The following is a 5,649-nucleotide window of genomic DNA, read 5'->3' as shown; positions in this document are numbered from 1 at the left end:
TATATATAATTTTCAGTTGTTTAAAATTAAGCTGAAATGAAGAATACCTTTGATATAACATTTTATCTATATGCAATTGGTTCATTAAAGAGAGTTGGGAGTAAGTAATTCATGGAAATAACTTTACTAAAACCATTTGTTTCATAAAATTAATTTCGCAGGACTAATAAATCTCCGAATTTAACTCCCTTGCCTAATTAAAAGAAGATTATGGAAATGTTTCAAACAAGCACAAATTGATAGATTGGAATCATCAGTAATTAAAACTCATTCTTTAAAATTATTATAACCAGAGTCCAGCAGTATACTATACTAGTAACTTCTGATGCATAATTCATCCCCCGATCTTTTATTCATCAGAAAATACAGGAAAGAAAAGATGGAAAAAATTCAATGTGGATGCAATACGATGACCTATTGGTATTTTTTTTTACTTTTCACTGGATTTAAAATTCAAATTAGATATTTTTATCTTATTTCATGATTTTGTGGTATTTTGATTTTTTTTTTAATAATCAGTTTGAATAAACTTGAAAGAAATAGTGGTTGCAAAATAATAGCAATTGAATTTTAACCAGTATTAAACACTATTTTTATATAACAAATAAGTAACCAAATTTATCTATGTACTTTTTTATAATTTTTATGTAATTTATGTGAAAATTTTTTATTTATTTATTGATATTTACAACTGTATAAAAAAATACAACAAGTAAATTTGATCATAATGACATAATGATATGATACAGCATGTAGAGAATATATCCAGTAGTAGAACAGTTTACAAATAAGGTCACGAGGCCATCTTATTTTCAGGCGCCTCGGAGGATTGCCAAGAATGGAAGAGGAAGCAAGGTTAGAAACTAGTGGGTTAGGGAGTTTATTATGAAAGGAATAAAATATCGGGTTCGGGCTAGATCGGTTACATAAGAAACATTTAGGTCTTTATGAATGGTTTTATTAGTAACAAAATAAGGAGCATTGAAGATTTTACGAAGGATTTTGGATTGTAAAGATTGGATGCGAGAGGAATTCGAAGGCTTAGTGGAGCCCCAAAGCTCAACTCCGTATGTCCAGATGGGCCTTATTATTGTCATGTAGATCAGTCTTTTGTAATGAGTTGGAAGTTTAGACCGTTTGTCTAGTAAGTGCTGTTATAGTTGGAATCTGCGTGCAGTTTCCTGTCTTTTCAGTCTTGTTTGAGGATTCCAACTGACAATTTAAAAAAAAAATATCGAATTCAAAATATTTTCTAATAAAATCATACATAAAGACCTTAATGTTCCCAATGTAACCGATCTATGCGATTACATAACAAATCCACTAAAACTTCAGCGATTTCTTTCACCGGGTGTTACAATAATAGTTCAGTAAATTTTTCTGCCAGTTCATTGCCTGCAATTACGAAAACAGATTACAGCAATCAAATCTTGATGGCAGTTGTCCACATAAAGTGCCATCTTGTGCATTTATGTTGGTCATAAAGTATATTATTTTTTTCGTTAGTCACTCTGTTGCTCAAAAGTCCTTGGGTTCATCAAGTCGTCTTAACCTATATCTTCTATGAAATCGTATTTCTGCATATTCTTGTGGTTAAAAGTATAGAAATATTTATTTGTATAAAAAGTGATTAACCTTTGGGTGCCTAAGTCAAGAACCTTATCACGGTATATGATTTATAGCCATTATTCCTAGACCCAGGCATCAGTAGTTAACTTCTATCACGTTAAAAGATTTTTTTTACATGATAAAGATAATATAATACAATACTCCTGTAAACTTGGTTTCTTGCAAACGCGATCGCCGATATTTTTGCTGTCACCCATCCAAGTGCAGACCAAATTCGACTATTCTTTAAAATTTGAGTAGGCTGGAGTATAAAGTCACAGTTTTATTTATATTTTTTGTAATTTATTATTTTTTGACAACGTAAGTATTTGCTTCTTAATCCTTATTTTATGAAATATTTGTAGCACGTCAGTATCGTTATATACATTTTTAAAAATTAATTACCAGCAAATATCACAATATATGTAAATCAACTGGCATTCCCATATTTGATAGCATTGTATGGAACGTTATTGTAATTTCCTCAATTTTTCAGTTGAGACAAGAAATACTTAAAATAATGTTGTTTTTTTTAATTGTTTAAAAATCGTATTATTCGTTTTTTATAGCTTTAGTGAAAATAAGCAAGAATTCTTTTTTTTTTTTTTTTTTTTTTGTACTTTTTATATTAACTAATCCCTTTTCTAGGAAAACTGGGTCAAGATTATATTCCTCATTGGTGTGAGATACATATATCTAAAAAAAAAAATGTCATTTATACAAAGTATAGCTTGTACTATACTAACTGTAAAAGTATTTTTAGAAATGGAATATCTTTTGCCCAACAGGGGGCTGTGAAATACATTTACAGGTTAAATACGATTTATAAAACAAAGAAAAGAAATATTACCGCTAATGATTCTTCTCGGACGGAACATTAGTGAAAATTGTATTTCTTTACTGTAACGTTATTTAAGTCACATACTATTCGTTGTATAGGAATTTAATTGGAATTTCAAGTTTCTTAAATTGTAAAATACTGGTTACTGTAAACTGTATATTCATTGCATTACATTACATGCAAGCGTATCTTGTTTAAGGTAATATATTTCCTATGATTTTAGTAAGAACCGAATCAAATCGGAAAGTAGTACCACCCCTTTCTCCCCACCCTTCCACTTATATACTGGTATATCTGGTAAATACCAGTACGTACTTAAGGCAGTAGGGAAAAGAATTAAAAATATCGTTTACTCTGTAAGTAAACGAAGTCGTAATAGTTTTCTTTGAAGAGGTTAAAACTTCCTGTTCATACGAAAATTCAGTATATAACCTTCAAACTAAAGAAAGTTTCTAAATTTGATATTTTTTAAGTGATTGGTCCTCATTTTCCACACAAACTTCAGGTTTATTCACATAGGCATGTGCTCATCCTGTGTGAAACAGGTATGTATAATTTCTATCCAACGCGGGTGAAATCGCGAGACACGGTTATCATCAAATTTCATATAAACAATAATAAAAGTTAATTACACATTCACTTAATATTAGTGTTAATGGTGGTACGCTCTTTAATTTAACAGACGTTGATTTATACGTTGGTTCATAAATATTGATAGGAATGTTTTTACAATCCTGTATTGGAACGTTTATTACTTTTTTTTCAACGATGTAAAATAGGCAGGCTATAACCTTTCGCCAAATTGTATATTATCTATGTACCGTACCGATTTTATAGCAGATAATAACTATTTTTTTCAAAGGCACATACATAATGGAAGTAGTAACCTCCTCCGTATTTGGGTGCTGATGATGTAATACCATCAGAACATAAATGTACAAGGGGTTTCCTTATGGTTGGCTAAAAAATAAAATGTTATATAGACTAACTACTTTAGACTTGAGCCTATTGGTGAACTTCAATACTTCCATAGATAGCTCGAGGAGCAGAAAACTTGCAACATCCTTTCTACCAGGACACGGTCAGAGTCACCCTAATCGCTAGTAATTGAGTTCGTGTCGAAGAAAGGATCATCTCAGAACTAAAGGACGACTGAAGGCGAATGTTGAGGTTGGTAACGATGACTTGCTCTCACCTGCATCCTTTAACATTTGCAACTGGGGCGTCAATTACTATTTACCGTTCGCCTCTAATTTACATAGTTTGATCTTCATGGATTACGACGAAATTAAAACGGTTACATTGAGAGATTCTGATTAGATGATGAGATTCTGTCTACTATGTCAGTTGTACTCTGATGTTATATCGAAACGTAGATCATTTCGAAAACATAGTATCCTTAAGTTACTATTGTGTTCAGCTAAATCAGTTAAATTTAGTTTCATACCAACTAACCAACTCCCTTTTTTGTTAGGGTTAAGCGAAATTGTCTAGATAGCCTTTAGTGGTGCAACGACGAATGGGTCCATTTGCTGGAGTGATTCTTATCCTAAAATATTTCATTAAGATTTGGGGGATTTTGTATTGATTTTATGAGGATCTTTTTCTCATTTATACAACCTGAATGCAAATAATTACATTTAATAGTTTTATCAACCTCCTATCGGAAGTCAAAGACACAGGGCTTACAAACATCTATCCTTTGGTCGTCCTATTTCACGTCTCTCAAGAGATAGTAGTGATAATATTTTTTATTCAGTAATCAATTAATGATGGATCATTTAACACTCGTTTTGCTTGAATACATTTCCAATTTAAACGTATAAAACATAAGAAATTCTGGTTCGTTAGTAATATTTAAAAGATAATTAAATATTTAAAGGATATCTCCGTCGGTCTTTCGCTGTTTGAACTTTCTTCTCCGGACGAAAGTTTGTTCCACTGCTCACTCTACGAAGCTGAGTTCTCTCGGCATTCCCTCCTTTCTTTCCCATTTATTTTGCCAACTGAATCTTTAGTACATTGGACATGAATTGCATCCGACCCTGTGCCTGGATTGTCTCCATCATTTCGCTGAGTTTATCGGCGTTTCTGTCGTAGCTTGCCAGGATTTCTACGGCATACTGCCCATCAGTCTGTCTCGATTTCTTCGTCTCCCTCATCATCATAATTATGTCCTCTTTTGGGACAAACCAACCTCTTCCATATGTCTTCTTCAATCTTATCTTGATTATGCTCCAGAGTTTTTCCTCATTCGCTTGAAGTTGATTAAGGATACTTCTTTTCACCCTGCAAACGACAGCTGCCTTTAACGACTCAGCATCCTAACTGTCGAGCAGGTTTTCAGCTGCCTTTGCATCTATCGACCAATCAGTCACCCGGTCTTAACCTCCCTCCTCCTCACCCTCCCCCGTCTCCCCGGTAAACCTTTCAAGGTCGAAAACTGCCTCTCACAAGTCCTGGGTGTTTGCCGATCGGATTTTAATCCATTCCAGCGTAATGGTATGAGCTCGCGCTAGTGATACTTCCGGTAGTGCCTAAATATCTGCCGGAGGTGGGTTCCCTGAAGCTACAGGCTGGTCGATTGCTGCTGAAGGTGGGTTGTTGAAGTTCAGACTCTCAAGGTTTAGCTCTCACTATTCCGTTACTGGCCATAATTCAGAGAGAACAATGGAAAAAGAAAAAAAATCATGATACTATAAATTGTCCCGGTTTCCAAAGTTCCCGGGTACGGTACCACTCAAGTATCGTCGGGAGAAAAAAGTGAAAAGGGTATGAAATGACTCTCTCGGGTTCCAGGAATAGAAAGACTGTACGACACAATCAGCTGATACGGCTTGTTATATATAACTATTCAATGAGCTTTAAATGAAGGCTTCTATGAAATTTCTTTGTAGAATATTCAGGATCTCAAATGAAAAAAAGTCATCTTAGAAAAGAAATAAAATACAGCGCATCTTTGATTGAGCTCATGAGCTTGAAAAACTACATAATACGAATATTTCTTTTTGTTAAAATAAAAATCTTATTTAAAATATTTCCAGAATTATGAGTCTCAACATAAGTATCGATATGCAATGATAATATTTGTAGATCACATTTTGAATTCAATAATCAAAGATTTGTTTTATTTTTAAAACATTGTATTCACAAATTAGTTTGTCAAGCATTTATGAATCATCTTAATAAAAAAAATATAT

This window comes from Halyomorpha halys, unplaced genomic scaffold (assembly GCF_000696795.3).
Source record: "Halyomorpha halys isolate HHAL.00 unplaced genomic scaffold, Hhal_1.1 Scaffold408.1, whole genome shotgun sequence".
NCBI lineage: Eukaryota > Metazoa > Arthropoda > Insecta > Hemiptera > Pentatomidae > Halyomorpha > Halyomorpha halys.
Note: the sequence above shows the minus strand (reverse complement) of the source record.